Genomic DNA, 25444 nt, shown 5'->3' with positions numbered 1-25444 from the left:
ATTCCATTTAGCACCACCCATGTACTATCACGTGATTGCTTTTATTTGTGTAGACATTGTCACTCCCAATTCGGACCTAAATTACTGAGTTCTAACATTCTGACGAATTGGTGCTCACGCACAGTAAAGCCAGACAGCTACTGATTAACATGTCACATGTCACGCAAGCTAATTAAATTGATAAATGTAACAATACAGTATTTCACAAAGTGCACTTTTAAAAATAAACTGTCCCATGTTGGTTGACAAATAAGAATGATTATTAGCTTTACTTCTTAGTGTTGGATCTGCCATCGACGGGACACCAATCCTCAGTGCTTCCAAGAAGGGGGTGGGGGTGGGGTGCAACAAAGGCGGTCCACAAATCCTCCGTTTGTCATCTGGCATAGCTAATGGGATGCCTACCTCCAATAAACCAATGTCTGAATTTCACTGGACCTGTCAAGAAACAACACGTTAATTGTGTGGTCAATCTAAACCTAGGTAACAAGTTTGGCATGCACTATAAAGCACATTAAGCAAGCAGTCAAAGGCTCTATGAAATCTCATTGCACATCAAAACCAGGACACCTTCATAATCAGGGTAGTCTCATGATCTGGACACTGGTGGTTAGAGCCATTACTAGTATTGATCTGTAAAATAACTAGTGGTGGGACAAATGTCTGAAAAATTCGAACACTTGTTTGTTAAGGAGATATGTGACAAATGCATTTTTACCAACAAACATTAGTTACCATGGTTACTATAGTACATAAGCATAGTAACATTTTAAAAAATAAATTCAGTTGAATTTAGATTACATTGCATGCATTATCTCAATGACTACAGTACATTTTTGCAAAAATATATGAATGCATATTGCACTGAAATATTAGAAACAGACCTTCAAGCATTCATTTGCTAAATTTACAGAACCTTCGATGTGATCATGAAATGCACATTCATCCCAGTAACTAGGTAGGGAAAGAAAATGGTCTGACTATTAGATCAATTAAGCTATTGGGACACCAAACATCTTACATAAAGTAACACGTGCCTGACTCTAGAACACAATCAAATCCATTCATTTAGACCATTGCCAGTCATCATGCAGCCAAAAAACCTTCCTTACTCAAACAAATAGTCACTTTTGTTTATATTTTACCTGCAGCCAAAGTTCCTGGAACCTCCGGTCAAGACTCATGACTATATCTATAACCGATATCACACATTCCCACACTACTGAGAACACATCTGTAAACAGCAAGTTGGCAAAGTGGACACTACAAAGACAAAAATATGGACACGTAACACTCAAGATACTCAAACAGAAAGAAACTGACCTGGAGAATTACGATGCTATAATCACAATACATATAACCATTGGTCCCAATCTGCCCATAACACAGACGTCTGCAATATGGTGTTGATGGTGCAGTAGACCACAATAATGAGACCTTGAAAATGCAGGATAATGTCATGCAGTTAAGACCTCATAGTATAAACAACAAAGTATGTAACAGGAGCACATTTAATGCACCTATCAATATAATGCCTGACTACCACAGGTATGGGCTGAAGGTCGGGGTTGATGGGGGAATGGACTGTTAAGTTTCCAGAGGTGGTGGGGATTGTCATTATCCAAGAAATTTCATGGATGCTGACTTACTATCTGTCATCACTAAAACCCGCTCGAAGTAACTTGGAACTGGAATAGCTACACTGTGACAGACTCGATGGGTGATTGTGCAAAGCCCAACTAACCCCGGCCGGGTTTTGCTACTGGGAGATTTGTCATGGGGGCAACGTTGTATACCGGCTTCCCCAGTAGGTGGGGAATTGTAATTTTCAGAGATGCAAATCCCCACCTCAGCCTATACCTGTGGTAGTGGGGCTTTACATTGATAGGTGCATAATGACCATATAAAGTAGCAACCATCGTCTGAGGTTCCACGTAATATGCACACAATTGCTAACTCTAATTAATTCACTCATGTAGTTCAGCCAAGTCAGACTGAAGGGAAGGACTGAAACACGCGCACCTTTAATGTTTACACACATACAAAAACATTTTATAAGCGATATTAACTTACAGTTAGATCTACACACTTTCGCAAAGTAGTTCACAATCAACTATTTCCGTATTTGGTCATACCACTAGTGTTAGTAGGGAAAGTTCCTTGGAAAGTCCCTTTCACACCTCCACTAGTGCACGTGAACACTTGCAAATGTGCGTCGGTACTCTTATGGATCGAGTTTCGTGACCGTGTGTCCTTTGGCCAACTATGTCCGAAGACACCGGCCAGTACACAATTAATCTACCATGATATACCCTTGAGGAATCCACTGGTCTGTCTGATGATGTTGTCTCCTCCTGCAGTTTTCCATCTAAGGTATAATGCACCTATCAATGTAATGCCCGACTAGCACTGATACGGGCTGAGGGTGGGGAAAGGTCGGGGATGGTGGGGGAATTGATCACTAAATTTCCCCGACATAGTGGGGATTTTTCTTCACTAAAGAAAATCACTTAGACAGCCAAGCCAAAGGTGTGTGCTTTCAGTTTAGGAAGGAGTGTCTCGGGTGCTAGCTATTACGTTCATACCAGAATCCACTCGAACTAACTCATCACTAGACCAACACCACACGGCCGTACAAATCCCCTCCTAGCCCCAGTATTCCAGGTCGAAACTTGGTCGGGGTTGTACTTCCCCAGTAGGTGGGGAATTTTAATTTTTAGTGATGCAAATCCCCACCTTCCCCACCTCAGCCCGCGCATTAGTGGTAGTCGGGGATTACATTGATAGCTGCATAATAATGTGAGTTATTCTTACTGTCTTAGTAACTTTTGTATGGAAGAACAGCTAGCTGTTCCAAAATATTTGAGCTAAAAATCATCCATGCAGTTAACGAAATCGGTGCTTATTAAAAATTTTCAAAGGGAAATCTCAGTTAAAAAAACTCAGTATCTTGCGAGGCATATGCATATCCCAGCAAATCCCCGTAGTTGGCTCTGCATGTGAAAAGCACATTAATGTGTACGTCCTCATATCCTCAGGTCTCCGCTGTCACGAAACGTCTGGGTTACATGCTCCCATCCTCCCAGCTTCAGCTGTTATTATTAACACTTTACAGTGACCAGCACTGAAGGTCTGACAGCAACATGTGCTGCAGTCTTAGGATTACCTAACCTAATTTCATGAGTCAAGGACTTAGACTTAATGACTTGACTTGGCTACTTGACTTAATGACTGATAAGGTGTAACAGAAAAGGTTTCTGCCTCTATACTGAAACACACCAGTACAGTCTACAAACATAACAAAAGAGGTGATCATTTAGTGAGATAAATCATGCACATTAACATAACAATGATGATACAGTATGTAAGCAGCAACTAATATTGATTTCACATTGCAACAATTATTGTGATTGAATATGATGCCAGTGATAATCCTTCACTTCTGTTTCGAGCATTACAAGAACTTTTTAACACCAAGTAAGAGCACTGACCAGCTCACCTACGAGAGCATTGTGATAATAACTTGTTTACATCAAGTACAACCAATAATATTATGTGGTGTATATGCATGGACATGGATAGTATGTATAGTGTTTGCACCTTTTGTGTGTGCCTTGTGCTATGATGTATGCATGTGTCTGTGTATTGAAATGAAAATAGTATAATCTGGTGTTCCACATTTGTAATCTCTAATACTTGTGCTGTGAGTGGCAAACCAAGTTTCTAAGTTGTCCTTAGGACACTATGGCCTCTATGGCAGTGGCCATAGAAAGTTTTATTCATGGTAAAGTATCGATATACTAATAGAACAGTCAGGCAAAATAAAATACTCTAATAGAACAGTCATCAAACAATATAACATAAAGTAACCCTGACTGTGGCCATTACTTGGCCTGACCAATAAATTGTAGTTTCCACCAGCTGTGGTTCTAATAACAATTCACAGCTACTAGGAATGTATGATATATGTTCATCACTTTGTGTTTTGTCTCAACGCCACTACAATGCAGAATTCATCATACACCCCATGGATTGAACCTTTCAATTATATGACTGATAAAAATTTGTGATATCCCCCTCCAAAAACACCTTCGCTGTAAAAAAAAAGGCACGTCCGAGAAACTACAAGTACTTGAAAGACTAACAGACAACTGAAAGAGCTGATATCTGGAGTGGCCAAGAATCAATGTTACTACAACTACCAAAGTTTTCATGCTTGGCTGCAAAACAGGTAAAATGAAAGTAACTGGCAACTAAACAGCTGATATCTGAAGCAGCCAAGAATAAAATTTATGTTGACATAACCAACTACAATTATTAATGAAGTTGTAACATTGAATGTTAATTATTCAACTGTGTTCTATACATTCATCCCTGCTACATCATGAATCAATTCTTTGTTACTCTAATTGGCTGGTAATTTGGCCGCCTTTTTTTCTCTATACTGACTATTGAAAAAGGCGGTCAAATTACCAGCCAATTAGAGTAACAAAGAATTGATTCATGATGTAGCAGGGATGAATGTATAGAACACAGTTGAATGATTAACATTCAATGTTACAACTTCATTAATAATTGTAGTTGGTTGTGTCAACATAAATTTTATTCTTGGCCGCTTCAGATATCAGCTGTTTAGTTGCCAGTTACTTTCATTTTGCCTGTTTTGCAGCCAAGTATGAAAACTTTGGTAGTTGTAGTAACATTGATTCTTGGTCACTCCAGATATCAGCTCTTTCAGTTGCCTGTTAGTCTTTCAAGTACTTGTAGTTTCTTGGACGTGCCTTTTTTTACAGCGAAGGTATTTTTGGAGGGGTAATATATTTATGGACTCACATTCAACAGGATATTCAGTTTTATGACAAGCCAGACACACCACTAAAAGACAAAGTTATTGCAAAAAAACTTATCTAGATTTCCCACTCAGACATTAGACCAACAAATTTCACAGTAATTAGCACACCATACTCATAATATTTTGTCAACAATACTTTAATTAACAGATATTTCTATCTAATCAAAAACAGCTAAGTTGTAAAAAAGGGCAAGGCCTCCAAAAAAGCCAGGGTAATGAAGATATGAAATCAAATGTGGTGGCCAAGAAATGGCTGTGATAGTAGGTTAATGGCAAAAATTTTAATAATGACAATTCAAGTGAATTTGTGTTACCTCTTCCAAGTTTCACTAGGATTTGGCACCAAATTTGCCTGAATTGTCGTTATTAAAATTTTTGCCATTAACCTAACATCACAGCCATTTCTTGGCCGCCACCTTTGATTTCACATCTTTTTTTAACCTGGCTTTTTTGGAGACCACACCCTTTTTACAGTTTGGCTGTTTTTGATTAGATATCACTCCTTTTTGTATATTCATACCTAAAGCCAGCCTATGGCCAGCTTTAGGTATGTATTTTAACTTGTCTTTTTCTTCACCATAGAAAGAGGATTATTATGAAGACGATTTAAATAGCTACATGTACATTTAAGCAATGGTGTTGATTGATCATAAAAATAAGTCACACAGTTCGCAGTTGAATACTCTACAAGGAAATGTGTATGTAACTGAAAGTTCTACAAGGAAGTAACTGTACTCTTTGACTACATGGTGAATGGTTTGTAGTTGAACTCACCACAGGGTGGCTTATTTCTAGCTGAAACACTATATGAAATGTAGATGAATTTTCTCTTGTTTCTAACTGATCTCTCTATAGGGTGATTTGTTTCTTATCTAGCTGACAATTCTACAGGGTGACTTGTTTCACGCTGAGCTCTCTACAGGGTGATAGCCGATCTTTCTACAGGGTGAATTGTTTCTAGCCGATCTCTACAGGGTGAATTATTGTGTCTAGCTGATCTTTCTATCTACAGGGTGACGTGTTTTTAGCTGATCTCACTACATAGCTGATCTCTCTACAGGGTAACTTGTTTCTAGCTACACTTTCCACAGGGTAACTTGAAATGTCCCTTCTGGGTGACTTGATCAAGCTGATCTCTCTACAAAGCTGCTTGTTTCTACTGAGCACTCTACAGGGTGACTTGAAAAATAGTTTAATTCTTTGCAGGTAACAGGGTAACTTGCCAAACTGATCTCTCTACAGGGGGATTTGTTTCTAACTGAATACTGTACAAGGTGATGTATTTCTAGCTGATCTTTCTACTGAGAGAGTTTTCCGTAGCTGGACTCTCCATGGGGTGACTTGAAAAGTAGTTGGGTTCTTACAGGGTGATTTGATCACGCTGATCTCTCTACAGGGTGCTTGTTTCCAGCGGATCTCTCTATAGAGTGATTTTATCTAGCTGATCTGACTTATTTCTAGCTGAACTCACAGAGAATAGCCAATGAAAATGCTATGGTAAACCATGAAATTTCATGTAGTTTTCATGGATACTGCCTATGAAAATTAGACAGTTCATGGACACTGTCGATGAAAATTTGACAATTCATGGTCACTGCCTATGAAAATTTGACAAGTAATGGCCGCTGCAAACATGAAATAATTTGTCAGCGCTATGAAATTTCCATGAAATCTCCACTTTTCATGAATTCATGTCCATGAAATGACTTTCATGGCACTTTATGGGAATTATTTTACTATTCATGGATAATCCATAGGTGTTTCATGGCACTGTTCTCTGGTAGTGCTACACGGTGACTTGATTCTATCTGATTTCTGTACAGGATGACTTGTTTCTAGCTAATCTTTCAACAGAGTCATTTGTTTCAAACTGATCTTTTTCTAGAGGGTGATTTGTTCCTTGCTGATCTCTCTACAGGGTGAATTGTTTCTAACTGATCCTTCTACAGGGTGATTTGTTTCAAGCTGATCACTACAGGGTGAATTGTTTCTAGCTGATTTCTCTACAAGGTTACTTGTTACTTGCTGAACTCCATACAGGGTGATTTGTTTCTGGCTGATCTCTCTACATAGTGATTTGTTTTGAGCTGATCTCTCTACAAAGTGATTTGGGTGATTTGTTTCCTGCTGATCTCTCTTCATGGTGACTTACTTATATATAGCTGCATGAACTCTCAGTACATAGTGGGCTTGTTTCTAGCTGATCTCTCTACAAGGTGGCTTGTTTCTACTAAATTTTCTATAGGCTGACTTGAAACGTAGCTGAACTCTCTGCAAGATGACTCGTTTCTAATTGATCTCTCTACTGACAGTCTGTGAGACTTGTTTCTAGCTCATCTCTGTATAAGGTGATTTGTTCTAGCTGATCTCTGTTTGCTTTTAACTGATATTTTCCATAGGGTGACTTGTTTTTAACTCTACAAGGTGATTTGTTTTCAGCTGATCTCTCTACAGGATGCCTTGTTTCTAGCTGATTTATCTACAAGGTGATTTGTTTCCAGCTGGTCTCTCTACAGGATGATTATGTAGCTGATCTTTCTACAGGCTGATTTGTTTCTAGCTGATCTCTCTATGAGGTAACTTGTAGCCAGCTGAACTCTCAACAGGGTGACTTGAAATATAGTTGAACTCTCTTTAGGGTGACTGGTTTCTAACTGCATACTCTACTGGGTGATTTGAAATGTGGTTAATTGTTGACTTGTTTCTAGCTGATCTCTCTACAAGGTGACCTTTTCTTAATTAATCTCCATACACAGTGACTTATAACAGTGTTAAATTCTCTACAATACATAGATGAATGCTTTAAGAAGTAATTACTTGATTCTTAGCTGACTGCTCTATTAGAGTATCTTGATCGCACACATGTTACACCTAGTTGACTTTCGTAGTGTAACTCAGTAGTTTTTCATCTGATCCCTTGTAAACTACTGAAAGATCTAAAATAATTATTCTACCTCTCTACCTTTTCAGCTGATTCCATTAACTATTTGCCTGGATAGCGTGATAACTAATACTAAAAACTCGATCATGCCATTCTTACACATGGTTGGCATTTTTGTTATAACTCCATGATTGTTAGTGCGCTTTCTTTCAAAACACAATAGGTTTGCACTATGACAGTTACTCCATCTACAGACCGATTTTCAAGTTATTCTGGTACGCGGTTTTCTCTGAAGGCAAGTCAACAAATCACATTTGGATTTTTGAAAAATCGCGCATAACTCCCTTGTTCTTTGTGTAATCTCTACCAACATTGGAATGCAAATGTACAGTATTATGCTCTTACTGCCCTCTAAATGTTAAGTACATCAACCAAAGCACGCGCGAGTTATTACAATTTTTCTAAAGTGTGCGAGACGAAGAAGATAAAGATTAAGAAGAAAACTACTAAGAAAATAGGACAAAATTTGAAGGCATGTATCTCAGTGATGGATGGGCGGATTTGCCTCAAATTTGGAATAGGAAGTACCCTATCCCAAGGGAATTTCTACATCAAAAATGATTAATTTCCGTCTGGCCATTATCGAGCTATGAATGTGTGAAAATGGCATTTCTTGATTCCTGTAAAATACACACTTGTCTGTCGCACTCCCGCACTGGCTGTACTTGGCCGCACGACACATTATCAGCTATTTTAAATCCAGTGTAAATTTTGTTTTCCTCAGGAAACATTTCTGTTGTAGCCACTACAATACAAGAGGGGATTACTTTACATATTCCTTACCCAGGTAGTTGTAGCTCCAGTGTATGAACTGTTGATAAGCTGCCAATCGGTATGACCAACAAATTCTTTTAATTATTAAAGTAAAAGGCTGCTGTTAGTCCATACCTATTAGACAATGGAAGACGCTATGAATCTCCTCATACCATCTTCATGATGTGTAAAGGACATCTTTATTTACATTAAACTGCTTGTTGTCTGTGATACACATAAGGCTATCTATGTTGTGTTTTGTCAGACGTTCCTTAAGTCCATCCAATTGCAACAACACTGGCACTCAATCCCACTGGGTAGGGCCATACATTTTGTGCATTTGTACCAGTCCGTCATCTTAAAAGGCTCAGTCAAGCTTGTCTGTTCTCTTATCTCGGTTTCTGACCCTCTACTATCATCTTCACTGTCACTATAACCTATAGTGTGTACTGGCTCAAACTGCTCTACACACCACCCAGAAAAGATGTCTGTTGAAACCAGCGTCGAGTAGTTTGAGTGGTGCTGAGTGTCAAAACTACTAGTACAGTAGTGTAGCTATCCACTGGAGTACAGTAATTTCGAGCATAATAGGCTGGTAAAAGCATCAAGCATTACGCCAGCATAATAGGACTATTTTCAAGAATTTTAAATAAAATGCATGTTTATCTCGATTTGGATCGGTTTTGTAAAATCTGGTCACAATTACTGTTGCATTAGTTGTCATGTAAAGCAGCAAAGGTTTCGTTTGTTCTATACAGCATGTTGAAGTCACTGACGTATTGAATAATTAAGCTACATTCCTTTCAAAACCACAAACAATAAACTTTAGTGTTTTACATCATTAATGACAAAAGGAAACCTCATGCTCTTTAAAAAATGTGACATCACCATGTACCCTACATAGCTACATTAGCAGTGCTAGTGTTTAATGCTTGATCCCTCTTCCTGGCATTAAAATATTTAATGTGGAGATGGTCCCGCACATAGGACAGGTACCAATACTAGTAGCTTAATAATGTGCATGTTTTAGAAACAATTAATAGTATAGTGTGTATCATCTTTTTTAAAATTTCATGCACAGTTGATTAGTTCCCTGTTTATCAAGAGAAACAGACCTAGTGCTACATGACACCTGGTTATTAGAAGTAGCACAACATCAACTTGAACCCTACTTAATTTAAGAATTATTGTCACACCAGCTGGTTGACTTTGTTGTCATAGCATAGCTATAATAAAATTATACTCATGTGAGCGTCACTAGTTTATTAGAGTATCTCAATCTTGCTGCTTATCTCAAGTGAACTATGCAACTAGATCATAAAGGGAGGGTGATTACCATTCTCTGATTATATAGGGAGTAGGGCTGGAATGAAGGTCATATTTTACCCTCCAAAGCTTCTTGCAAGGAAGCCACTGAAAATTTGAAGCTTTGTTGATTATGTCATGTTGGTAATTAACAGTCATATTTGATGGATGTGCACCAGTATCTGACCAGATCTTCTGTAAAAACCTGGCATAATGGTGCAGAACCTAATTTTACAGTGTGAATCTGCTGAACCATTGAATACAATAGGTAAAATAAATTGCATATTTTTTTAAAAAATCCATAAATTTAAGGTGGCGGTAACTGCAAAATTATTAATTGATACACAGATTTATAAAATCCATAAAACACAGAATAAAGAGTGTACAAAGTTGCACACTGTACCATGCTTTAGTAAAACTATTACACTATTTCCATAAGAAATTTCATACCGCTAAAAGACAAGGAAATGTTGATACAGAGCAATTCAGAAACCCTATTCATAATCATCTTCAAGTCAATTTACACTCAGCCTTATAACACAATGGATCAAACGATGGAGTAATCAGGTTCTTCCAGGAAATTCCTAGGGTGTAATGAGCTTACCATATTAATAGCATAACCAGAAATCCTTCTATTTATATCGTTTCCTTGTGCCAAGCGTCCATGACTATGGAAAGTGGACAGTAGTACCAGGATTATGTACACAGGAATTTTTTGGGTATTGTGCCCTTTGCCCACCTTTGTTGCATAGCTGCATCTTGTTTTACAAGGATTTAAAGCTAGTGTACTAGGACAATTGATGTACAAAGTGATCATGTACTACCTCAATATGCAGCTTACCACAGAAATCTTACAATAAACCAAGGCAGTCGCAACTATGCAAGGTTGTGCAAGCATTTTCCACGAAGCACTAAACACAACCACGTTGCTCTATTCATGGTGGAAAAAGCCATTGATCCTATCTATATTTATCATCTGCATCCTACATCATCCGAAATGTGTTATACATCATCTGAAATGTAGCAGTGTAAAAAATGCAGCGCACTAAAACAATGAAATGTGTATGCAGTGTGGGAAACAAGAAGAACAATATCAAGCATCAGAATATTCATCGTCACGCCTATCAGCAAAAGAAGAAGCGATTAGTCTAATGCAACCATATTGCTTGCTTACCATTCCTCAGCATGGGGTCATATCAGAAGGTAACTGAAAGGGTTTTTCACATTCATAGACAAAAGTGCTATAGCTGCCTTATAAACTTGTAAAATACCAAAAGACTACAGTTTGCTAAATGGCTGAGTTGGTGACTACATATTATACTGAAGCTGATAACTCTAACCAATTAAACCAACTAACACTTTTTGAATCATATTTTTAAATCTAAAAACCACACTGTTCACCTATACCCATAGTGGAAAACACTGTTAACTATCTGAATGAAAACAAAACCCACAATTAAAACTTTAGTAACTAAAGATGTAACTAAGGATGAGCCTATTTTGCTTTTTTCCACCTATTTTTCTTTCCAGCAATTCTTTTATTTTTCACCTATTTTGCTCAATATTTTGATTGGATTTTTTCTATTTTGCTGAGCATCAGTAAAAATCAATTGCAGTGTCTCAAGCTTGCAAGCATGTGTGACTGCTCTATTAGAATATTTTGTTTTGTACATAGTGACTGCTCTATTAGAATATCTCAATCTTTTGTCACCATTTCCTATGAGCTCATGTTATCCTAATACCATGCGTGACTGTTCTATTAGAGTATATGGATCTTTTTCATACAAAATGTGCTAAGCTGCCATTCCTTGGTGCCCATTTTTCCAATTTTCCACCTATTTTTCCAGCGTTTTGCTCTTTGCTTTTACTAACATATTTTTCCAAAAAATTGCCAGCAAAATCGGCGCATCCCTAGATGTAACCCACAATTGAAACCTTTTCTTGAAGAACTCTTGAAGAAAAAGAAGCTATACTCTCTTGGAACAGAGTTGAACAATAAGTATACGTAGTTACATAGACATTAATCACATTATTTGTGTTGGTAGTGATGCATAGTTCCTGAAATAAGTCTGCTTTTGACACACATAGAAGATTTAGGGTTTTATTGCCCAAGCACTAACTTAGAAAGGAAGGGGAGCTACAGCCCCCTTAGCCCCCCCCCTCCCCCAATTAATCTGCCCCTGCTGCTGGTATAATGGTATGACCTTCACAGGGGCGTAGGAAGCATGGGTGCTTGGGCACCCATAAACATTTCCAGTGGTATAACAAATTGGCATCAGCATACTGTTCTATACAAGTGCAAGAAAAAATTAGGAATTTTCCATATGAGTAGGGACTGCAGCAATAAAAGCACTGAAACAAGCCGCTGAGACAAAACACAACTGAATGATTGCATTTTAATCCCTACTTTAATCATACATCATAGCAGGCTAAAGTAGGGATTAAAATGCAATCATTCAGTTGTGTTTTGTCTCAGTGGCTTGTTTCAGTGCTTTTTATTGCTGCAGTCCCTACTCATATGGAAAATTCCTAATTTTTTCTTGCACTTGTTTGTGTACTTTTTTGTAAACTTTATTGAATAACCGTACTTAGTAATTCACCTCCCCTCTGCAATTCTCGAAATACACAGCTAAACGTTCCTAAGGATGCGGATTTTTAACAAACTGCTTTAAACAACATATTACCCACAGAAGTATCTTTTCAACTGTTTTATAGTGTGTCTACAGTATTATTTTCCACTAATTCTCTCAACAAAGCCTCAGGGCTGCTCTTACTTTTAGTTCGTGCGGTAAGTGTGGTGAAACATTATCTAGTATTCCACAGATTGTAGTGCATTCAGATGGTATAGCCCAGCTTTTATCTAACATCAAAGTGAACAAAGCACCTGGACCTGATAACCTTCAAGCACGTTTCCTACAAGAAGTTGCATATGAGATTGCACCAATCCTTACTGTTATCTTTCAAGCGTCATTAGACCAAGGTGTTTTACCAAGCATTTGAAAAGCAGCAGCAGTTGTCCCAATTTTTAAAAAAGGTGCCAGATCCGATCCAGGCAATTATAGGCCAGTATCCTTAACTTGTATTTGCTGTAAAATCTTAGAACATATTGTATATTCCAGCATTACCAAACACTTACAGTACCATGAAGTTTTATGTGATGGGCAACATGGATTTCGACAGAAACAAAGCTGTGAATCACAACTGATCACTACCATTAGTGATTTTGCCAAGTGCCTTAATGAGAAAAGTCAATGTGATGTCCTCCTGTTAGACTTTCGTAAGGCCTTTGACAAGGTACCTCATGCACGCCTTTTCCAAAAACTTCACCATTATGGAATTCATGGAGCACTACTACTTTGGCTTAAATCTTTCTTAACCGATAGATCACAATATGTCATACTAGATAACCAAAAGAGCCATCCAACCCCAGTATCATCGGGAGTTCCTCAAGGCACGGTGCTAGCTCCACTGCTCTTTCTATTGTATATAAATGATTTACCTTCTCGAGTACGCTCTAAAGTAAAGTTGTATGCCGATGATGTATTACTCTACTCCTACATTAAATCTGAATCTGATTGTCATGCATTACAAGAAGACCTAGATGCTCTCGCACAATGGGCACGTATTTGGCAGATGGAGTTTAACCCCAGCAAATGTGAATTCTTGAGAGTTACCAATAAGAAAAACCCCATTGTCTTTAATTACTACATTGAAGCTGTACCTATTTCCCAAGTTGCTCATACCAAATACCTTGGCGTAACAATTTCAAGCAACCTTTCATGGAATGAGTATGTCAAAAGGATTACCAACAAGGCCAAACAAGTAAACAACTTTTTGTATCGTAACTTACGCGAATGTCCTACTCACATTAAATGTAATTGTTTCAAGATTATGGTTCATCCAATCATTGAATATGCTGCGTCTGCTTGGGATCCCTACACCTTGTTGAATATAAACAGGCTAGAATCAATCTAGAGAACTGCTGCTAGATTTTACTTTAATGACTTTTCAAGATATTCAAGTGTTACTAACATGTTGTCTTCTCTTAATCTACCATTGTTACCGGCAAGAAGAACCCCAGCTAAATTAAGTACTTTTTACAAAATAATTAATGGATATTTGATTGTGCCTACAGATGATCTTACCCCTAAACTTTCAAGTTTAAGGAGTGGCTACTATCACCAACCAATGACTCTAATTGATGCATACAAATTTTCCTTTTCCCATCAACCATCAAATTATGGAACCAACTCCCTGCTGATGTAATTAATTCCTAATGAGTTTTGTATTAACTTAAGTAACTTTTATGATCACACCTGTGCGTTATAATCTTTTGATTGCTGCACAGTAATAAATATAATAATAATATAATAAGTACGGGTCACACCCACTTTCTAGACGAGATACACGAGCCTATGAGGCCTACTATGGTATTTTTCAGTTGTAGTACACCTGAAAAGTGCTCTGGGAAAGCTACCCATAGAGTCTGTAGAGAGGCGCCATATACAACTGGTTTTTAAACTCGGAAAAGAAACCACCTTAGAGCCAAAGCAAACACTCTAACCTTACGCATGTAGTGGCGATGTTGAACAGGCAGCAGCATATCCCGAGGTGTATTCCAACATTAAAATCATGTGCTTGTTACAATTATGCTACACGTTTATTCCAATATGTTGGGGAGCTGTGGTGTGCATGCTTTGATGGAACTTGTACACATGAGAGATGGCCACGATAAAGAAGGATCAAAGGTAAAACAGTAAGACAGTAGCGCACACATCGTAGGTATTTAATATTGTGAAAGGTTTTTTCTCCACAAAATTCGAAGCGTTTCCACCAAAGAAGAAGGGCTGTAGCTGTAGCCAGTTTTCCGCTACGCTTGACTGAACGCATCAGTGAGTCAGGCAGTGAGGCAGTAGAAAATTCGCTAAAATATATATATTTTTTAAATTTCGTAGCACCTCATTGGAAACGTTTCAGGTCGTTCTGAAGACATATTTGGGCTTGTTTATACCTTACCAATACTGTGAAATGGCCGTGAAGGATTTCTGAAGATGATTTTGGATAGATTTTTCTTCGTGGACCACGCCCACACCTTCATAGTCCCTACTATACAGTACTATTGTACTGTGTGATATTACTGAAAATACCATGATATTCTAATAGTCTACGGTTTGTGTGGGGGTAAATTTATTTACCGCCCCCACACAAACCGTCTGGCACGATATATTTACCACCCCACACAAACCGTCTGGCACACGAGACTAATATTCTAATAGAGCAGTCAATGACTCTAATAAAGCAGTTACACTAAAGATCTTTTTTTTTGGGGTCTTCAGCTTTACCACTGGGCACCCATAGGTTAAATATCTTCCTACACCCCTGAGCTACCATACAATCTTTTAGCAAAAGCAACTAATTTGTACCTCATGAGTGCATTTAGTGAGTATCTCATGTGTACATGTAGTGCTTGACAACACAGTTTTATAGTTAACCTATTAATGGCCACTACCGCCATATGGCAGCATGGCATCATAACTTACTGATAAAATAAAATTTTGCCCCATTATATCTTGCATAATGCATTTCATAGCAAGTTACACTAGTATTGAAGCAGACACACCCATAGAGGTTCCATTTCTGTGATAACTGGATCCTAGTGTGCATTCATTTTGTAATAGTGGTGTAATTTTCATAATAGGCAAATAAAATTTTGACCAAATTTTAGTCACACATTAAATAATTAAAAGTTCAATGTTTACGGTGATGTTGTTTAGCTCAGGGTCCAGTTTTCAAAATATTTCAAAAACCTTCTTGTAATTCAAGGAATTGAGAAGTGATTAAAGTCGTTTACAAGTGGATTTACACCAAGAAGCCTATTAATTAATTGTTAAATATTTTGCATGTCAAATCTGTCCATAATGGTGGTTTTCCAAATTCAGTCACAATTGTGTTCTTCGAGTTGAAAGTATTGTTTGATAACCATAACCCATTGGCAGTCAATTTCTCAGGGCCACTAGCCAAATTGCCGAATTGCATCATACTAACTGACCAATACACAGAACTACTTAGTAAGCATATATCTAAACACTCGCTATAAACTAAGGAGGCCAACTATGTTGTTAAACCAGGCATGTGCCTGGTTAACTGAAATTGTTTTCATAAAAGTGTGTATATGTGTGTGTGTGTGTGCTGTGTGTGTGTGTGTGTGTGTGTGTGTGTGTGTGTGTGTGTGTGTGTGTGTGTGTGTGTGTGTGTGTGTGTACATATCTATCTATCTACCTATGTTTATCCGTATGAACCCATGTGAGCAAAATCGTTGAATGGTAAAATCAGCTTTTACATAAGAAGTAAAAGCAAAATGAAGTCTACACTTAACTTCCACACAGGAAAACTTTGCTCTGAGGTGGTTTCTTTTTGGCGGTCTGAAATATGGGTGTGACAACTCTCCTCCAACTTTTATATTGAAAACTTTTGCATGTTTTTAAAACAATTAAAATTTTTACTCATAATGAGTGTTTCCCGTAATTTATGTTATTATTATTGTTTACTGAGCAGTCATCCCTATGTGAATTCCGTTTGCTATCACAGGAGGCAACAGAAGGTGAAACAATGAGGATCTTCCAAAGTAGAATAGCCTGTTTTAACAAAGAATTGTAGATGGCTACGCAATGTTCCATTCCTATATTTCAAGGAGAAGCCAAACGATGCCTATGTCAGGCCATAGCATTGACTTGAACATTGAAGTGAAGCCGTGAGGAACGAAATGACAGCACAGTCAATGGATTCAAGAACTAAAGAAGTTTTATTATGTAAATGGAGTGTTCCAGGTGGAGTAAGGAACCTCAGTCGTGGTGGGCGCTTCCAAGCCTGAATTCAGTTGGTGTAAAAAGTGCTACTATATAGTAGTTTACTGATTTTGATGTTCATTTAGCTAATCTATGAAGTTGCATTCTGTATACTAACCAGGGCCACCCAGAGAAATTAGGGGGCTCAGGGCAAAGAGTTAAAGAGGGGCTCAAGAGGCAAGGAACTGTTCCATTCTGAATCACAACTTCAGCCTAACTGTAAGTCGAAGACCAAAAAAAAAATTGGTCATTACGAGCTAACAATGACAATAGCTGCCCCTCACCAACCATACCTCCTTATTTATAACTTGCTATTCTGCTCCTCTAAAGAATACTGTGACTGCTCTATTAGAGTATCTAGGTCCTGACTGCTCTATTAAAGTATATCAATCTTTTAAGCAAGTGTTCAAGGGGCCTCCTGGGGCCCCTTTCAGGCTGGGGCCCAGGGCAAAATGCCCCAGTTTCCCCCCACCCCTGTGAGTGGCCCCGATACTAACCAGGGTGTACTCCTTCAGTACTGAATACTGTTGCTCCAGAAATGATGCCCCAACTGAGTTCTCCAAATTCCTCATACCATACTTTGATGACAGATAGTGGTGGCAGATGTGCAAGTAGTGTGCTTCCAGATTTCGTATTTGTCACAGTTACAGTGGCATTCCCAGTTGAAACCATCCTACTGGGGTGTATGGTATGCAGGGTATTTACTGTAAGTCTGAAATAGCAAAAAATAACTCTTTATGTGAAGTCGTGTAATAACCAATACGAAGTACTACATGTTTACCAACATTATCATGAAGCCTTTCATACCACAATATGTAAATTAGGGTTCCACCGATACAGAAAAAATACCTACTGATCCGATACCGATACCTAGCAGTGAATTTTCACCAATATAGATACCAATAATTGCCATACAATTTACACACCTCTCAAGCTGGCAAGGTGTGACTGCTCTATTAGAATATTTTTATTGTGCAGTGACTGTTCTATTAGAGTATTTCGATCTTTTTTCATGCAAGCCTAGTACAAAGTGGATTATAGTACCGGCACCGGTTATGAACATAAACAGTTATTTTATCGGCACAAGTCCATCATTTACTGGACTATCAAACACACCAGTTGGATCGAGGCAAGCTAGGGTTGATAGGCGTCCAATATACCCCGAGCATTCAACTTTAGGGCATGCGTCTAGTAGGCTTCCCCGAGCATTCAACTTTAGGGGACGCGTCTAGTAGGTTACCCCGAGCATTCTACTTAAGGGGACGCAAAACATAGTTCCTTAGTGTTAGGGGTAGGATAGGGTTAGGATAGGGTTCAGCTTTGGTTTCTTCTTTACTCTTGTTATATAGTCTATAGAAGTCACTTCAGTCGGATGTTTATGATTATTATGATTATGATTAAATTAATACAGGTAAAGGCATGGAGACTTTGGTGAGTGGATGGCACATTTGCCATTCCAGATGCCGATTTCACCAAGCTATTCATCCGGTTCGGATCACATGGTCCTGTTCATCCAGTACTATTCGTCCCACAGTGTCACCCATAACTCAAGTATCAAACACACTAGTTGTATGAAGGTCATCATTGTGCATAACAGGCAAACGTCACGTTAGGGTTAGGGTCGGGTTCAGCTTTGGTTTCTTCTTTACTGGGATTCATAGTCTTCTTATATAGGTTTCTTCTTGAGTGACGTATATAAGGTAGAAACTAAAAGAAGTCGGTAGCTGGGAGCCACGTAGCACAGTGGTTATGATCTTTGCCTCACACACTGGAGGTCCTGGCTTTGATTCCTGGACAGGCCATGAGTTTTTTTGTTTGAGAACCCTTTTTTTGTCTAAGTTTTTTTCACGTGAACCGGATCACATGGACCGAGCTGGACGAATAGCTTGGTAAAATGGGCCTTATCCGAAATTACATCACAAAAATAAAATGGCTGCTGTAGTGTGGGGACATTCGTAAACTTTGTATGGGTGACTATGGGAAGAAAATGTTTGAATGGCAATATCTCAGCCAAGAAGGAAGATATCGAACTCTAACTAGCAGGTATGGCTATAAGACATTACAATAAGTACGTAAAAGCGATTTTCGGTTGATTTTCAAAACAACGCTAGATTCCTATTCTTTCAGGTAATTCATAACCATACCTGCTGGTTAGAGCTTGATATCTTTCATCTTGGCTGAGATTGCAGTTCAAAAAATTTCTCCCCACAGTCACTCATACAAATTTTACGAACTTCCCCACACTACAGTATGGCTGTGATGTAATTTCGGATAAAGCCCATCGGCATCCGGAACTGGGCGAATAGCCTCTACCAAAAGATAATTGGTTAAACTTACACGTGACGGGGAAAGCTTGCATGATACTTATGAAACTACAACAGAAGCCAGAGAAACCAAGCTACGAACAAGCCATCGATAAACTTAAAATGAGATTTGAACCGCCTGCTAAAAGAGAACTGTACAAAGCCATGCTAATGAGTAGAGTGAAGCACGACAAAGAAAGCTGGGGAGATTACAGAGATGAATTTGTGTTACTAGCTGATAAGGCCTACCCGGACCTACAAGAGGAGGTAAGTGATATGCTAGCATTGAACAAGTGCCTAGGAGAATTAATGTGAACATCTCATAGTTACTAACAAGTCTTCCCCTCTCGTGTATCACTATAAGTTGAATGACTATGAAATACAAAGAGTATAATCAGCAAAGTACCTTGGTCTAACAATCTCAGGTAACCTATCTTGGTCCACACATATATCAGGAATCATTGGCCGAGCTAATTTTGCCCTGTCATTTTTTCGAAGGAACTTTGGTCAGTGTACACAAACCATCAAAACTAAATGTTATCAAACATATATCCGCCCCATCTGTGAATATGCCGCAGTCATCTGGTCACCCCACTTACAGACTAACATCCACCAATTAGAAATGATTCAAAGGAAGGCTGCTAGGTTTGTGTTCAGTGATTATTCTCGACATTCTAGTGTTACAGCAATGTTAAATGAACTTGATTGGTAATCTTTAGAAAAGCAAAGAGATGACTCAATCTTAATTATGTTTCACAAAATCATTAATCAGTATGTAGATATCCCTTATGATCATATCCTTCATAAAGTCCCAAGCACCACCCGTAGTAGTAGCAGGAAATACCTACATTTACCCTCAAGAATTGATTCCTACATGCAATCATTCTTTCCTAGAGCAATTAGACTATTGAATCACCTACCTGATCACCTCATGGAAACTGATAATGTCGATATTTTTAAATCTTTACTATTATAGTTACTTACATGTAATTTATTAATTTTATTAACGTTTAGTTTGTTAACTAATCATGTACATTATACTCGTATTGAGGTTTGTACATTATACAATAATAATAATAATAATAATTAGGAGACGAGAAAATTTCGTTGGCAGTTCGTCAACAGCACCCAAGAACTGTTGCAGAGGCGGTGCAGGCGACGATCAAACTAGAAACTTTTCATCAGCCTGTGCATCGACCCAGGGTACAGTACCGCCAGGATACGAGCAAGCCTTGAGCACTGTAGATACTCCAGCATTAATGGATGCAATTCAGGAACTTACAAGCCGAGTTGAGAGTCTAGATGGGTTGGTTGTTAATAAACACTCCAATAGTACAATGTGTCACCAGTCTGGTCACCACAGACCTGTTGTATGTCATAGATGTGGTTGTTCTGGACATTATGCTAGGGGTTGTGCTAGCAAGCAACCAAACCAAGACACAGCAAACAATGCTAGTAGTTCTTCAGGGCAAGAAGCCGCAAGTCAGACAATCAAGTTGAGGTGGGTATTGAAATGAAAGAACAGATCCAGGACGTCTGCACAATCATGGTGGACAGTGTGTCAAACTATTCAATCATCGTGACCATAGGTGGCATTAAGCAATCTTTTCTAGTAGACACAAGTACAGCTGTCTCCCTTATTGATGGGAAGATGTGGGATAACATCCAGCAGCTGAAGGATACAGTTAAACTCAACCCTGTCACCACACGGCTTCTGGGAGTTGATGGTGTTCCTCTACAAGTACGCTTAGCTTTAATTACCTTGGGGTTAACAGTTGATCAAACTTAAATTGTAGCCGATTCTCTTACATCTCAAGGAATCCTAGGAATGGACTTCTTGGAGTCTCAGTACTGTATTCTTGACTTGGCTGAAGGCAGGCTATCCACTGGTGGTAGACACATACCCCTAAACACACTTGCCACAAATCATGATGTAGCACAAGTGGAGGTAACTGTGGAAGAAACATTTTCAATTGCAGCATTCAGTGAGATGGAGGTCATGGGGAATGTCAACCATGATTGTGAAGGCACTTGGGTGGTGGAAGACCAACTGAGTAAGAAACTGCCAATTCTTGTGGCCAGGGGGTTAGTGATACTTCATCAGGGAAGGGTCCCTATGAGAGTGTTAAACATTAGCACAGAGCCTATTACCATTTACAAGGGAACAAGAATTGCCACTGCAGAGTCAATGGATAGTAACTGGGAAGCTGTGTGCACATTCACTGACAATGCACTCTCAAAGCAGAGTGATAATAATGTAGCATAGGTGGTGGAGACGGGGGGGGATGGCCCCCCACTTTTATGGGACACTGTTTGCAAGGAAAGATCGAGATACTCTAATAGAACAGTCAGGATCTGGATACTCTAATAGAGCAGTCACAGTATTCAGAGAAGCAGTGTAGCAAGCTACTTAGTTATGTATGTGTAGTTATAAATAAGGAGATATAGTTGGTGGAGAGCAGCTATTGTCAGCAGATAGTGACCTTTTTTTGGTCTTCAACTTATACCTGGCCTGGCCCCCTCATGTTTTGGCCTGCTCCACCACCCCTGTAGTGTAGTACAGGAGCTAATTGAGAGTATTCCAACTGATTTGACTGATATACAGTGTAGGTAAATGACTGATTTACTGATGCAGTATGTGTATATTTTTGCTGGCAACTCTACTGATCTTACACATCATATTGAGACAACAGGGGCACCCATCTGACAGGGCATTAGAAGAGTACCACTACCACAGAGTCTGTCAGGACGTTGATAGAGGAGATGAAGGAGAAAGGCATAATTCCCCCCTCTAACAGTCCATGGGCTTCACCAATTGTATTGGTGCCCAAGAAGGATGGTTCAATCCGGTTATGTGTTGATTACCAGAAGGTGAATGAAATAACATGGAAAGATGCTTACCTTATTCCAAGAGTTGATGATACTCTGGATACTCTGGCTGGTGTAAAGTGGTTTTCCACATTAGATCTAAAGAGTGGCTACTGGCAGGTAGAAGTTTGTAAGGATGATAGGGAGAAGACTGCCTTTTTGCACACATGAAGGCCTTTTTCAGTTCAACGTGATGCCATTCGGACTATGTAATGCTTCGGCTACTTTTCAGAGACTAATGGACACGCTACTAAGAGGGTTACTCTGGAACAGCTGCCTTGTTTACATGGATCACATTATCATAGTTGGGGACAAATTTGAGCAGCACCTGGATAACTTATCCAAAGTTTTCGAACGAATTTAGCAAGCTGGTTTGAAAATCCAGCCACACAAGTGTCACCTCTTACAGCCACAAGTCCATTTCCTTGGGCATATAATTTCTACAGATGGGGTATCACCTAACCCAGAGAAATCCGAGAAGGTAAAGAATTGGCCAAAACCTACATCAGTGAAAGTGGTACAATAGTTTCTCAAACTAGCTAGCTACTATTGTAGGTTCATCAAGAACTTTGCATCTGTAGCAGCCCCACTTCACAAGCTGACAGAAAAGCATTGTGTGTTCCATTGGACTGCACAGTGTCAAGAGGCTTTTGATCATCTGAAAAGGCAGTTAATATCAGCCCCTGTTCTGGCACTCCTAGATTGGTCAAAGCCATTTTTACTAGACACGAATGCTAGCGACACTGGCATAGGAGCTGTTCTTTCCCAGCTTCATGGAACCGATGAATATGTAATAGTATATGGTAGTATAATACTTAGCAAAGCTGAGAAGAACTATTGTGTTGCGAAGAAGGAGCTATTGGCAGTAGTGGTCTTCTTGGAACAATTTAGAGCATACCTATTAGGAAAACCATTATACCATCTGTACTGACCATAATGCACTCACTTGGCTTCGAAGGTTCAAAGACCCAGAGGGGCAGATGGCTCGCTGGCTACAAAGGCTATAGGAATATCAGTTTGACATATTACATCGACCTGGGAGGAAGCACAGCAATGCTGACGCATTGTCTAGGGTGCCATGTTGACAATGTGGATTCCTGTCTAATGAAGCAGATACTTGTATTACTTCTGTGAATGTTTCAGATCTATCTCTTAGTGCATCTTCCCCAGCAAACCTCTGTGCAGCACAACTAGCTGACTCCGTCATTAAGCCAATTCTTCAGAGAAAAGAGGCAAATCAGCATCCAGATGTTTCCCAAGCAGATAGTCTTCCATATCGACGACTCTTTCAAGTATGGGATCAACTAATTGTCAAAGATGGTGTGCTGTACCGATGGTTTGCAAGACTAGATTACAGTTCCAATCACTTTCAGTTGGTAGTATCATCAAATCTTAGACCAGAAGTCTTAGAGTCACTACATGGTGGTATTGTAGGGGGTCACTTAGGTCATGAGAAAACTTTTAGTCGGATCCAAGAGAGGTTCTACTGGCCCGGCTATTGGAGTGACATGAGGGATTGGTGTTTAACTTGTCATGAGTGTTCCACTTGCAAGACATCTACTCACCCAAGGAGAGTCCCTTTGGGCACAATTCAAGCTGGTTACCCAACACAGATCATGGTTGTGGATCTCCTTGGTCCATTGCCTGAGAGCCCCATTATGTGATGGTGGTAGGTGACTATTTTTCAAGATGGATGGAGGCAATTCCATTACCTAATCAAGAGGCTTCTACTGTACAGACCATTTAGTTGATGAAGTGTTTATACCATTTTCAGTACCTGAACAACTGCATTCAGATCAGGGCCCCCAGTTTGAGTCCCAGTTAGTAAGGGAGGTTTGTAAACTACTCCACATTAAGAAGACAAGGACCACCCGATGACATGGTGGAATGCTTCAATAGGACACTCCTCAATATGTTTGACACCCACTGTAAAGATCGCCCCTGGGATTGGGAAAACCACATTAGAAAGGTTTGTATGGCTTATAACACCAGTGTTAACTCCTCCACAGTCTACACCCCCTTTTATCTTATGTACGGACGGCAGGCTCGACTACCTGTAGAAGTTATGTATGGTACTCCTTCTACAGATCCACAATCCCCAAGTGTGTATGCCATGACATTGCAGAAACAACTAACAGCAGCTTTTGACACAGTTAGACAGACTTGCAAGACTCAACATGAAAGACAAAAGGAACAATATGACAAAATATTCTATTGGTGACTGGGTTTGGGTGTAAACCCAAAAGTACCTAAGAACAGTCCAAAAAAAACTGTTTCATCCTTGGAAAGGACCATGTAAAGTTGTTAAAAAGATAAGTGAGTGCATCTACAGAATTCAATATTTGACTGGGAGAAGACAGAGGCTAGTAGTGCATTTTAACAGACTAAAACCCTGTCCAAAGAATGTGCGACTGAGAGACAGTATTGATAGTGAACCATGCAACACAAGTGACAATTTGAGCACCCAGGAAGAGCTACCTACCCCAAGACCATTTGGAACAGACTTAGAGTTAATTGATGGCGATGATCATACAACACCTCCCACACCCCAACAACAACATTCACCTGAGATCTTAACTGAACAGAGTAATAGACAATACCCATTGTGACAGTGGAATCCTCCAGTGAGGCTTAATGATTATGTATTATCAAGCGTCCGGGACGTTCACTCTAAAGAGTAGGCTTGCACCGATTATGCCGGCATAATTTTTAGCATAATAGGGAAGGAAAAGCATAAAGCACAATGGAGCATAATTGGAACATAATGGGGGAATTTTCGTCACAATAAGTAGAAATTACAACAATCACGAAGTTGGTGGCTAACCTGTTCAGATTTAGAAGTTATTCTGACAACAAATAGAAATGATTCACTACTGTTTACTGAATGTAGGACCAATCTTCTAGGAATGTGACTGAGAGAAAGTTATTGATTGTGGGATCAAAATATTAGTAAAGCTAACACCTGCAGCCACGTGCCGTACGACGAGGCATGGCGGAGCGCCAGGCTAGCTCAGTAGCAGCATGCATACTGTCTGATACCTCTGACTCAGAGTATAGAAGTGGTGATGATGATAATGTTAGCGAAGACCAGGATTGTGGAGTAGTAGCTTCCACGGACCAGCACTGCAATGAGGTTATTAATGAAGATTGGAACTCCTCAACCTCAGTTGTATCGCTTTTAAGCGTACTGAAAGCACCCAGACTATCGGATTTCTCTAGGAAAAGAAAAGTAGTGGTAAATCCCCCCTAAAGGTAAACATTCTTCTGCTGGAAGAAATTCAAAGACAACTGTCAACATAAAACCAGACCAGCATGTGAAAGAGCATCCTGGTGAGCATTTCACAATCTCAAATGGGAAATTGTTTTGTGAGGCATGCAGAGAAGTGTTAAATACAAAGAAAAGTAGTATAAACAACCATATTCTGTCAGCAAAGCACAAAAATGGAGTAGTCAGGCTGCAACAAAAGGAGAAAAGGGATCAGACAATAGTGCAAGCTTCACAGAGATACAATGAGTCAAATCACACTCGAGGTGAAACACTTCCCATAGAACATCAGGCGTACCGTGTCAAAGTAGT

General features: G+C 39.2%; 1 protein-coding gene and 1 long non-coding RNA gene across 5 annotated transcripts in view; one reads left to right on the top strand and one right to left on the bottom strand.

Moving 5' to 3' along the window:
• LOC136267732 (E3 ubiquitin-protein ligase NEDD4-like) overlaps positions 1-25444 on the top strand; it is a 330028-nt gene that overhangs the window by 155801 nt on the left and 148783 nt on the right. The gene's annotated exons all lie outside the window — the stretch shown is intronic.
• On the bottom strand, positions 178-2534 carry LOC136266923 (uncharacterized). Of its 2 annotated transcripts, XR_010706372.1 has the most exons (4): positions 2074-2534; positions 1324-1437; positions 1146-1263; positions 178-438 (listed from the first exon to the last, which is right to left on the bottom strand). It is a non-coding gene; the product is annotated as an uncharacterized lncRNA (long non-coding RNA). The 2 variants fall into 2 exon arrangements; XR_010706371.1 differs by lacking the exon at positions 2074-2534 and having other exon boundaries at positions 1324-1794.

This window comes from Dysidea avara, chromosome 9 (genome assembly GCF_963678975.1).
Source record: "Dysidea avara chromosome 9, odDysAvar1.4, whole genome shotgun sequence".
Classification (NCBI taxonomy): Eukaryota; Metazoa; Porifera; class Demospongiae; order Dictyoceratida; family Dysideidae; genus Dysidea; species Dysidea avara.
The sequence above is the reverse complement of the archived record's forward strand: the minus strand, read 5'-3'. Positions and strand labels throughout refer to the sequence as shown.